The 13,056-nt window shown below is 43.1% G+C and overlaps 1 pseudogene; it reads right to left on the reverse strand.

Annotated features, from left to right (window-relative positions):
- The window catches only part of LOC114320752 (phosphate transporter PHO1 homolog 10-like), a 30,471-nt pseudogene extending 17,734 nt beyond the window's left edge, over window positions 1-12,737 (reverse strand).
- Between the last annotated feature and the right edge of the window lie 319 nt (window positions 12,738-13,056).

Consider the following 13,056-nt stretch of genomic DNA (forward strand, 5'->3'; position numbering starts at 1 on the left):
TTCAGCAGGAATTCCTTGAGGACACCCTGCAGACAGAGCCTCTAAAGAGCGACCGGAGACCATTTCGAGGCGAGAGACCGAATGCGAGCATGCATCCCCTTCCACTTCTGAGAGCAAAGCTGGAGCAGCTTTGTTTGTTGTTTTTCATTTGTTAATTAATTAATTTGTTAATTAATTAAGTGTTATAATAATTAGTTGTAGCTAGTTATTCAATTCGGTTATGTAATAATTAATTAGCTTGTTAGTTAGTTAGTTGACCCGTATGTATTATTTATTCGGACCTTCCGTCGAGAGGGCCAATTTTGTAATAAGTGTGCGTGCGTGTGTGTATGCCTTCCAACCCCACGTCTTTCTCCCTTTTACTTACCCACTTTTGTTGGTTAGTTTTAGGTCATGTTTCAATTAGCATACTTATGCTTTGCATGTTTGCATCCATTCATCTGTCTAGCATCCTTATGCTTTGCATGTTTGCCTACACTCATCTACATTACATGCACCGGGCTCGGCGCATCATACTAACTGCATCGTATTTCAAATTCCAAGTTGAATACATGTATCAATTGTTGCATCTTATATGCCATTTTAGGATAGCCGAGCCTATTTCTAGTTGCATTTTGCATGCGTCGCATTAGCCATCTCAACATAGCTAGGATCATGCCTTTGATTACTAACTAGCTTCCGTTTTGGCTCGGAATACTAGGTAAGCTTTTATGCTTTAGCACACTACATGTGTGTCATTGCTGCCATAAAAGCATGCTTGCCATGAGGCTATTTGCTTAGTTGATATAACTGCCTGAGTGCCTGTGGGTGAAGGTTGGATTGTTTGTATTGGAACAATTCATTGAAATCCGCATTTTAGCCTACTTACGAGTAGCAAACTTCAAACCATTTTCCAAACAAACGGATATGCGATGCTTTGTTCCAAATTAGGCGATCTAGTCTATACTTGTGTGTTATGTGCATCACATACTAATTCTAGCTAATTAACTGGAATAAGAACACATGTGTTTTCAAAACGAGATATCATGTTTAGTAGTGGCCGATCTTTGATCGGGCGAGCGGGAGTGCTCATAGCTGACCTTCCCCAATCGTACCTAAGTTCCCGAGCCGAGGCAACTTTGGTGATGACGGACACGTGGCCTCAGACAACGAGTCAGGGTTTCCTAAATTTTCCCAAAAAAGTAAAATATTTAGGTGGCGACTCTGTATTTGGCAAATCAGTCCATGTTTGGCACTTCTTTATAAAAATTAGTTTTCCAAAACAATTTGTCGGATTTGGACTCTTTGGTGATTTATCGGTCTTGCATTGCACTTTGCGAGATCAGATTTAGAACCGTGACATTTGAGTCCAAACTGTAGTAGTAAGCCCAAATGAACGGAACAGGATTTTCCTGAGACGTTCGGGCGCGTCTACACCGACCATTGGGCCATTAGATTGCTCGATATCATCTGGGTGAAGGCCAAGCTCCTTGTAACATCCGACATACATGATGTCACAGGAGCTACCTTTGTCAATCAGGATGCGCTTCGCTTGGCACTCCCCAACCTGGAGGGATACTACCAAGGCATCATTGTGTGGATGCTGTACCATCTCAAGGTCAGCTTCAGTAAAGGACACTACTGGTCCCTGGCACTCCTCGGCCCGATGTCATTGCTCCCCGACCTGGTACACGTGCTGCAAGTGCTTTACCTTCTAGGTCTCCCCCCGTATTTCGTTTTCGTTAACCTTTGAGTGAATTACATTAATTACCCGAGGTCCTCCTGCTTGCGGTTGTTGTGTTGGGGGGGGGGGGTGGAGCTGCTGGTGCTTGAGGCAATCTTGCCTACTCTTCCCTTGTCCTGGCCTCATCTATAAGGTCCCTCAAGTGGCCTTGCCTCACCAGGTCTTCTAGGTGTGTCTTCAGGGCTCTGCAACCCTGAGTCAGGTGCCCATCCTTATTGTGGTAAGCACAATGCTTACCAAGGCTTCTTCCCATGAATTCTCCCGGCACCCTAACTGGCGCTCTGAAATAGGGTTGGGATCGGATTTTATCCAAGACTTTGTGAATTGGGATTCGAAACACAGTTGGGACTGCCTATGCAGCCCTCAATCCTATCTCTTGCTTGTTAGATCCATTGTTACCTCGGCCTCGCTTCGGCGAGTCGTTTCCTTTCTCTTGCTTTGTTTCCTTAGTTGCTGATGTGTCTTCCTCGGCTCTGGCGTACTTCCCAATTCTGGCCATGAGCTCTTCCATGCTTTTTGGCATTGTCTTTGCCAAAGACTTTCGTATTGGACAGTCATCTTTTAGGCCGTTCTTGAAAGATACGACCGCCACCTCTTGGTTGCACTCGGGTATTCTGTTGAACACCTCATAGTATCTTTTTGCGTAGGCCCTAAGGCCTTCATCCTTGCTGATTCTTAGAGTCATCAAAGCATCTACCCTTAATGGTTGTAGTTTGTTTGTCACGAATCTGGCCACAAACATCTCGGCCAGGCCTTCCCAGGTCTCTACACTTCCCTTTGGCAATTTGTGAAACCAGTCTGATGCAATCTCCCTGAAGGATGAGGGGAACACCTTACAGAGCAACGACTCGTTCCCAGTGTATAGTGCCATCGAGTTCAGGTATAATCCGACGTGAAAGTTGGGGTCCGACTTTCCGTCGTATATTTGGAACCTCGGCATACTGAATCTTTTTGGGGCCTAAAATTTGTCCAACTCTGCCGAGAATGGTGTTTTCAGCTTAACAGGGGAGGTTACCTCCGCATCTTGTTGCTTCCTCTTGAGGTAATCTCTCAAGTCCTCATTTGTCCGCCCAGGAGCTCGGCTATCTCCCGATTTCAACCTTTTTGGTGCACTATTTTCGGCTTCGTTGTGAGCCCTCTTCAACCTTTCTCTATTAGTTGTGTCGAAGCATAGTACCTGCCTTTGAACATTCCGATGTTCTTTGGGGTCTGCCTCCTTGGTGTGATGTGTCCTTCGAGACTCTTTCCTCCTCGACTCTCCTCGCCCGACCTCCCTTGAAGGCCGGTGAGAGTGTCTTTTACTCCTGGTGTGCTGGGGAGCTATAAGGATTGTTTTCTGCCCTCCCTTCTGGGCATTGGCCCCTGGAATCGGCATGTCCTGCAGCGGGAATGGTGGCTGCATGACATTGTTTTGCATCATAAAATTGACGATCGATTGCAGGTCTACCAATTTGTTCACCATCTCTTTCACCTCTTCATCCCTCCGCAGGCATCTATCCTTCCATACCTGGAGGTCATCCTCGTTGTAGTACCCACTTCGATCTGGTTTCTTTGGCACGTCGCCATCCTGGCCGACGTCTTTCTTTCCATGATTCTGGTTCTGAGTCTCCTCGTTGCAACCGTCTTTCTCCATATTAGGATCAACGTGTTTATCGTTCCTAGCAGGGGTTTCATCCCCAACTTTATCCTTCTGTCCGTTGCTGGCCATCTATTTTCCTTTCTTTCCCACAGACAGCACCAAGTGAGTGAATTTCTGACCACACTGCTAACTTAGTATTCAGCTGGAGAGCACTTGGAAGAATAGATGGCGCCTGATTGACCTGCAACAGAAAGAAGAGACTCCGGCGGTAGTTCGTCCACCTGAGGGCACTCTGACGATCAAGTCAGTTATCTCTCAAAGATAAATCAAGTGCTTAACTCACTGTTCAGAATATAAATTGCGTACCTTAGACCCATGGGGGTGCCCTTCTTTTATAGTTAACTCAATCCTAGTCCCAATAGAAGCCTTGCTTCAATGGACTTTAGCTCAGTGTTTATCCTAGACTCTTCAATAGATAAAGATAAACTCCCTAATATCCAGGCTGATGTCCTTCCTCATTCTAGGACTCTTCTCCCTTATCTGCTTATCCCGGATTCTGATATCTTCGGAGATAACCTTGGCCTAGCCGAGACCACCTCGGCGTCATGACCAAGACACGTGGCACCTCGGCTGACACGTCGGCGTCACCTTGGCCACGTGTTGGTACTTAGAAAATATATCCCCATAGTTCATAAAGCTGGTTCATTTATTTGCAAAACAACAAGTATATATATAATAATTGACAAGTCAGAAGGGAAAATGTGAAAATGAGAAAAAAGAAAAAGAAAAAGAAAAAAAACCACGAACATCTTTCCACAACCGAATTCACATTGACCATGTTCTGATTATTACCTATAATTCTTTAGGAGACGAAGCTTCTGATAGAATTCGAGAAGTACAAGTTTCAACCTTTCTTAAACTTTTATTAGCTCCTCTTTATTAAACCTCAAGTCATTTTCCTTGGAATCCTTCAGAACACATTTTATAGTTGATATTGGACTTTTAAGTGTACTATTAATCTTCTCATGATCAAAGATTTCTAGAGAATCTGGTTTGTAATCACTGGCATTCACCCCCTCTCCGCAAACATTGGTAGAATTCAGCGTGACAATGGTATTGACCGCTAGAGAAGTATATACTCATCTTGTTGACAATTAGCATATAAAATCCATATTCTCCCTTACTGCATATGCGGCATGTAATAATGAAATTTAAGGATAAAGTGATCCTTCGAGTGGAGGAAGTTTATTATGATATGAACCAGAACTACATCACCACTTGGATAATCAGTAGACTCTTGTAGCATGGACCTGTTCCTGCACATTTGGCATGGAGATATGAATTATATTTATTAACAACATTTTTGCATAAACTTCAAAGTGATGCACATTTTTGCAGTTTTGCAATGTCTTACAATTTTGTTGACCTGACATGCATTCTGGCTGCTTATTCTATGTCTAGAATGACCATTAGTTTACGAGTCCTATGAACTATCTATCACTCCAATATGGTCTAGATAAAAATCCATAGAAAGACGTCCGAGAGAACCAGAGCCATCAAAATCAGGCTTTTCCACCTTAATCCTCAGTTGAATCAAAGCATCCATTTGTTTATTGAGCATAGCTGCTTCACTTAATACTTGTTCCACCTTGTCCTTGTAAAAACTATTGACTTTGTTGAGCTCATCATCATCAAGCTTTTTGAAGAACGTCACTTCTTTCTCAGCTCCTTTATATGACATGAGGAACTTGGTTTTGTATAACTGTGGGGACATAATTTTTGAATGACAACACGTGGCCGAGGTGCCATGTGTCCTGGTCATAACGCCGAGATGATCTTGGCTAGGCCGAGGTTATCTGCGAAGATACCAGAATCCGGGATAAGCGGATAAGGGACAAGAGTCCTAAAATGAAAGAAGACTTCAATTTGGGTAAAGATAAGCCTCTTAGAGAGTTTATCCTAGTCCTATTGGGATTAGCAGTAATCCTAAGTCCATTGGAGTTAGGCTTCTATTGGGACTAGGAATTTGTGGAAGCCATGCTGGGGGCAGATCACTAGCTCATAGGGCCATCACCTAGGGATATTGGTGGTCCTACATGCAGAAGGACGTTAAGGCCTATGTCAAGAAGTGTGAAAAATGCCAAAGGTTTGCACCACTGATACACCAGCTACCAGCAGACCTGAACCCAGTATCCAGTCCTTGGCCGTTTGCCTAATGGGGCATGGATCTCGTTGGGCAACTGTCCCAAGCAACTGGACAAAGGAAGTACCTGCTGGTAGTAACAGATTACTTCACTAAGTGGATAGAAGCTGAGCTGCTAGCCAAGATCTGAGATGTGGACGTGAAGAACTTCTTATGGAGGAGCATCATCACCAGATTTGGGATTCCGAGAGCAATATTTGCCAACAATAGAACACAGTTTGACAGTAAGCTAATAAAGAGCTTCTGTGCAAAGTTCAAAATGAAGAATTACTTTTCTACCCTGAGTTTTCCTCAGAGCAATGGACAAGCAGAAGCATCTAGTAAAGTCATCTTGGATGGGATTAAGAAGAGGTTGCAAGCAACAAAGGGAAATGGATAGATGAACTGCCAAGTGTACTTTGGGCATATCGGACTATGTTGAGAAGATCAACAGGGGAATCCCCCTTCGCCATGGCCTATGGCACAGAAGCTGTCATTCCGCTAGAGGTCGGCATCCCAGGGATCAGAACCCAGCTAGTAGAGAATGGGACTAATGATGTATTCTTAGCCCGAGATCTGGATTTTTTAGAAGAAAGATGGGAGAAAGCTGCAATTCAGCTAGCAGCATACTAGCAACAGCTTGCCAGGGCTTACAATTAAAGGGTTAACCTAAGGGAGTTCCAAGTCGGCGACCTAGTCTTGAGAAAAGTCGTCGACAACAAGAAGGATCCCAGGGAGGGCAAGCTTGGCCCAAATTGGGAAGGACCCTATAGAATCACTTTCATATTGGGCAATGGGGCATATCGGCTTGAAGATAATGAGGGCAAAGAGTTGCCAAGACCCTAGAATACTTGTAATCTGAAATTTTTCTATCATTAGATTTCCCTTGTTTTTTGCCGACGTAATGAATAAAATTTTAGCAGAATTCTTCTACATTTATGATTGATAAGATACTTGCTGATGTTTCTGGAATACATGTATAATGAGAACCCAAGTGGAACTTAGGTTCACCTTAGGGGGCAGGGAGAAGAAAATGGTTTTAACACTTGTTGAAACTTGAGAAAAGTTTACAAGTTGAAGTTAAACCAAGATGATATTTAACACTTGTTGAAACTTGAGAAAAGTTTACAAGTTGAAATTAAACTAAGATGATGTTTAACACTTGTTGAAACTTGAGAAAAGTTTATAAGTTAAACCGAGATAATGTTTTACACTTGTTGAAATTTTATGGAAAAATTTACAAGCTGAAACCAAGGTTATGCTAAGAAAGGTACTTGGGTACTTGCCAAGTTAAATCATCAGTTTGTATTACCGAGGTGTTCCACCCCGAGAAGGTTGCACAAAGATTGAAGTGTATATTAAAAATATACAAAATATACTAAGTATGGAAGCATACAAGGCAAACATGCAAGCATTCAAAACAAAAGAGTTGAATTAAAGGCACATCGGCGATGTAAAGAGTTTACATTACTTCAAAAAGAAAAAACAAAGTACAAAATACAAAGGAAAAAGACATCAAAGTCAAGACTTTTCGGCGACAACAGATGGTTGGGTCTGAAGTTCGGACGACTGCTGGGAAGACACCTCGGCAGCCTTTTCTGCCGTGAGCTCGGCATCAATTTCTTGAAGGGTTTCGTCAAGGCTCTTGTTGGTAAGAAGTACGTCGGCTGATGCCTTCTCAGCTGTAGCATCTTTGGGAACCTCCTCACCCTCCTCATCTTGAGTCAAGTCCAGGACTTGTTCATTCAGAGAAGAGGACTTGGTTCCAGCAGCATCTTTTGGCTTCCTCACCAAAACCTCCTCCTCAGATTCAGAGTCGTCATCGGATTAGCTTGGAGACGAGGGGAATGGCAGAGGAAAGACGTCGGTATTCCGGAGTGGGGAGTCATCGGGGATTTCAAGCTTGTTAAGTAAAGACATCCAACCAAGGGTGAAATCCTTATTGCATGCTTGCTTTACTTGCTTTTCGTAATTTTCTGTGGCATCGGCCACCCCCTCATTGTAGCCCTTCTCACCGGCCGCCTTGAGCTCGGCGTCCTTCGTGGCCAAGGCTTCTTGCAGTTCTTTTTGGGCCTGGGCCGTCTTTTCCTCGGCCTTTTTCTTCTCGGCCTTAAGAACCTTCTTGATGGCCTCAACAGGTTCTGCCTTTTCTTCGGCATCAGTTTGAGCTTTGATGGCAGCCTCGGCCTGGTCTTCCAACTTCTTTATTTTTGATTGAAAGCTTTTGTTAGCCTTTTGCAGACTAGCAACTTCTCTCTTCTTATCGACCAGTTCTTTCCGGTTCTCAAAGGATTGTATTGAGAAGGAATGAGCACGCTGGATGGCCTGAAAGTGAACAAGATAAAAGTTATTAGAAAATTTTCTAAGTACAAGAAAGAAAGCAAAATGACCAAATAAAGACACTTACTTGGACAGAGCGCTGGAGCATCAGGGCATAGTTTTCATATTCGCTCAGCTCGGCATTCCGGTCAAGATTGCCAGGAAGGAGGAGAGCGGTACTAAGGGCAACACCGACGTTTATGTCATCGGCACTATCATTAGCCCTAACTGGCTTATCCCCGATGTGGTTGCAGCAGATGACCTCGGGTTTTTTGATTTTGGGGATTTAGATGGTTGGGCCTTGGCTGGCCTCTTCTCGGCAGCAGATGTAGTTCTCTCGCTCGAAGCTAATTTCGAGATCGACAAAGCATCTTCGGTGTCAATTTGAGTCACCTTTGCCTTTGGCTGAGCCTTCTTAATCCTTTTTGTCTTCGGCTTTGGCTGGGTTGGCGCTAATTGGGCATCAACTGAATTACGGATGCTGGCTAAGAGATCCTTAGCAACTGCTTTTTGGCAGCCCATTTCAGTAGTAAAAACACTTCGTCGTTGACGTTGGTGGTAGGATATTGGGATCAGATAAGGAGCCGAGGTTGACGACTGCTCGGCTGGATCAGAGGTCGATCCTTGATCTTGCCGAGATGTGGAGGTAGTCTGAGGAGTTATGGCAGAAGGAGGAGACAGACTCTTCTTCTTCTTCTTCTTGGGGACGTCGGGAAAAGCTGACTTATACGTAGGAATGAAATTAAGCAGAAGAGGGGCCTTCCGTTTGTGGACTGGCAGATCCAAAAGTTTCCTCAAGTCTTTGCTGGGAAAGAAAGACTGACGGAAGCCCTTTGGTGGCTGAGGAAGAGCTGCAAGAAAAACAGACATTAGAAACAAATAGAGTATCGAAGACTTTGAAACAAACAAGTAATGTGGACACAGGGCTCTTACCATTACCCTCTACAAAAACGGTTCGAGGAAGAGGGTAAAGATGGAGGTCCTCATCTGGAGCGAACTCCCAATTCCCCAAGGTAATGAAGTAGTCGTCTCCAGCCCCCTTGTTGGAGTTTGGGAGGTTGGCTACGATTTTGTACTCTGTAGATCTCAGCTTGAGGTAGTAAACGTAGCCCGCATCTTTTTTTAGGCCACACATGGTATAGCAAAACTGGATATCGGCTAAGGTGATCCTAACGTTTTCTTCTTTGGCTAAGGCTATGATGCCATTAATAACTCGATAGGAGTTGATGGCAACCTGCATTGGGTTCAACTTATAGTAGTGAATGATCTCACGAAAAAGGATATTGAATGGGAGCCGAAGTCCGCACTCGATGAAAGCTACAACAGGAAGGGGCATGGAATCAGCTGTAGGCATGATAGAGTGTTCCTCCCCAGCCAACCTCTGATAGACATCGGCAGGGATGTCAAACTCACGCCTAAAGTGATCTAACTTGGTCGGGGTATCTACCCTATGTTTCCACATACCCATGTTATCGGTCTAACTAGGAGGAACTAGGTTTCAGAATGAAGGTGTTTTAAAAGGGTTATTGGGATCTCAGCAAAAAACTAAAAACTTGCTGGGTAAGAATTTGTGGAAATAGTTTCAGTTTTTCCTAAAAAATCGTGGGTTCTACAAACAAATCCCAAACCTAGATCTATGGAAATGAAGATTGAAGGCACGAATCTGGAAAACAAAAAAGTAAGAATGCATTTCAGAATCAAAAACAAAAATGGACTATCAAGAACATTGTAAGTACGAAGGCTATAAGGTCAAGAACAGTGGCAAAAGTGCAGAAAAGTTATGAGCAGTGCGAGTATTCAAGACATGGGCAAAGAACAAAATCGTGAAATAAATACACTCAGATACAAGATTCATAAATCAAAGACTTGAGTAGAACAGCAATGGCGACCAAATAATGAAGTAAAACTTCTTAGAGATCAACAAATAAAACAAGAAGGAGCAGCGGCTTACCAGGGAAATGAAAGCCGGAATGGGGATTGCCGAAGTCTGACAACGGTTGTAAAGGCAGAGGATCGGTGAAAATCTCACCGGAAGTGGTCAACGGAGCAAGTTGCAGAACTAAGAAAGCTTGAACAAATGAGGGTTTGAGAAAGCTAAGAGCTAGAGAGAGAAAAAGCTAGAGGATTAAACAAAAAGTGAAGTGACGAAGAGAGGGAGAAAGTTTTGTTAAAACTTGAAACGGCGGCAAAACTGAATTAATGTGCCTAAAACAACGTGTGCGTTAGACGGTGCACACATACTCGAGACGATTTAGACGCACGTACCAAGTACGATCCAGTAAGAGAAGGACGCGTGGCTGAAATGGTTGAATTGTGATGCATGACAGCTTATACGCGTGAAGGAGTTCAATGGAATTCTTGTTCTTTAAAAGACATGTCGGCCTGTATGATGACCTTGGTTAAGACACTTTAAGCCAGCATACTGGCAGGAAGTAGCGATATAGGTTTCATCACCTCAAAATGTTGAGGTAATAGAACCTAGGGGGCAATTGTGGGGATATATTTTCTCAGTCCCAACATGTGGCCAAGGTGATGCCGACGTGTCAGCCGAGGTGCCACGTGTCCAGGTTATGACACCGAGGTGATCTCGGTTAGGCCGAGGTTATCTCTGAAGATATCGGAATCCGAGATAAGCGGATAAGGCATAAGAGTTCTAGAATGATGAGAGAACTCAGACTGGATAAAGATAAAGCTCTTAGGGAGTTTATCTTTATCTCTTAAAGAGTCCAGGATAAGCACAGAGCAGAAGTCCATTGAAGCTAGGCTTTTATGAGGACTAAGATTGAATTAACTATAAAAGAGAGGCACCCTCATGGGTTTAAGGTATGCTTTTTATGCTCTGAATAGTGAGTTAAGCACTTTTGCTATCTTTGAGAGATAACTGACTTAATCGTCGGAGTGCCCCCGGGTGGATGAACCACCGCCGGAATCTCTTCTTTTTGTGACAGGTCGTTCGGGCTTAATCTATTCTGCCAGTGTTCTCCAGCTGAGTGCTTGATTGGTAGTGTGGTCGGAAATTGACACACACAATTTGGCGTCGTCTGTGGGAAAGAAAGGAGAATAGATGGCCAACGACAGACAGAAAGAAAAGGTTGGGGACGACACTTCTACTGAGAGTGGGAAACATATTGACCTTGACATCGAAGAAGACAAATGCAACGAAGAGACTCGTGATAAGAATCACGGAGGAAAGGACGTCGGCTAGGAGGGCGACATACCGAAGAAATCGGACCGGAGCGGGTATTATAACGAGGACGGCCTCCAGGTATGGAAAGAAAGATGCCTGCGGAGGGACGATGAGGTGAAGGGAATGGCGAACAAATTGGCGAACATGCAAACGGTCGTCAATTTCATGATGCAGAACAACGTCATGCAGCCACCGTTCCCGCTACAAGATATGCCGATTCCAGCTGCCAAGAAAGGTGCCCAGAAAGGGGGGCAAAAAACGATTCCTACAGTCCCTCAGCATGGTGGGACCAAAGGACATTCTCACCGGCCTTCGCGGGAGGTCAGGCATGGAAAATCCCAGAAGACATGATCTCGGCCTAGATGATTAGGACTGAGAAAAGAAGAGAAGAGCTCAGCCTAAAGTGAGGAGATCTCAGATTCCAGAAGACAAGATCTCGACCTAGATGATTAAGTCCGAGAAGAGAAAAGCTCAGTCTAACTTAAAGACTTTTTATATAAGGTCCACAAAGGAGTAGGTGGAAGCCATGTAGAGGACTGGAGAATGATGCTTGAGAGTTGGAATTTTCAAGCCAAGATCAGTTTAACACTTGTTGAAATTTTAAAAATTTACAAGTTAAAGTTAAACCGAGGACATATTTAACACTTGTTGAAATTTTAAAATTTTACAAGTTGAAGTTAAACCGATGCCATGTTTAACACTTGTTGAAATTTTAAGAAAAATTTACAAGTTGAAGTTAAACCGATGTTATGTTTAATACTTGTTGAAATTTTAAGAAAATTTACAAGTTGAAGTTAAACCGAGAACATGTTTAACACTTGTTGAAATTTTAAAAATTTACAAGTTGAAGCTAAACGAAGGTCATGTTTAACACTTGTTGAAATTTTAAAAATTTACAAGTTGAAGTTAAATCGCGGTCATGATTAAAGAAAAGAATGATAAAAGTTCCATTACCTCAGGATGCTGAGGTAATAGAACCTAGGGAGCAGTTGTGGGGACATAATTTTTGAATGACAACACGTGGCCGAGGTGTCACCGAAGTGCCAGCTGAGGTGCCACGTGTCCTGGTCATAACGCCGAAATGATCTTGTCTAGGCCGAGGTTATCTGCGAAGATACCAGAATCTGGGATAAGTGAATGAGGGACAAGAGTCCTAGAATGAGAGAAGACTTCAGTTTGGGTAAAGATAAGACTCTTAGAGAGTTTATCCTAGTCCTACTGGGATTAGCAGTAATCCTAAGTTCATTGGAGTTAGGCTTCTATTAAAAAGGAGGCATCCCCATGGGTCTAAGGTATGCCTTTTATACTCTGTCTAGTGACTTAAGCACTATTGGTTATCTTTGAGAGATATTTTACTGACTTGATCGTCGGAGTGCCCCCGGGTGGACGAGCCACCGTCGGAATCTCTTTTTTCTGTTGCAAGTTGTTCGGGCTTAACCTATTCTGCCGGTGTTATCCAGCTAAGTGCTTGATTGGCAGTGTGGTCGGAAATTGACACACACAATAACTTTCTTGAGTCTTCGTGTTGCATTGTGTTGACTGCTATATTGCTAGCTTGTAAGTTTAGACCACTGAAAACTTTACACAGCGTTAATCTCTGCTGTGAGGCTCTTATGGGTGTTGGGGGTTGTTTACTTCGTTTAAAGTGTCGGATATCTTGCAATAATCGTTTGAGTCCATTATAGTCCATATAGGCTTCTGTCCACTCAAGAACCTTCTATTTCTTGAACTCTTTCCCAAACTTCATCTTTTTGTTTCTCTAGATGTAATGGGATATTGGTTCAGATTCTGCTTTAGTAAGACTGATTCTCTCTTAAAAAGCCAGAAGGTTTAAGATAAGCAAGACAATTAGAGAGAAACCAATTTGAGTGGTGGGGTCTGCTATGAAACTTTTCTTTAGTGATCTAATTAATGGACAATACCTTATAAATTAGGAAGTATGGATACCGATACGAGAGATGATGATATGGATATAGCGATATGTTAAAATCTTAAAAAGTAGGATACGGGTATGGCATGAATACATTGTAAAAAAAAATATTTTTTATAATTTTAATAATGTAATA

Source organism: Camellia sinensis, chromosome 11 (assembly GCF_055761805.1).
Source record: "Camellia sinensis isolate YWXY chromosome 11, ASM5576180v1, whole genome shotgun sequence".
Classification (NCBI taxonomy): Eukaryota; Viridiplantae; Streptophyta; class Magnoliopsida; order Ericales; family Theaceae; genus Camellia; species Camellia sinensis.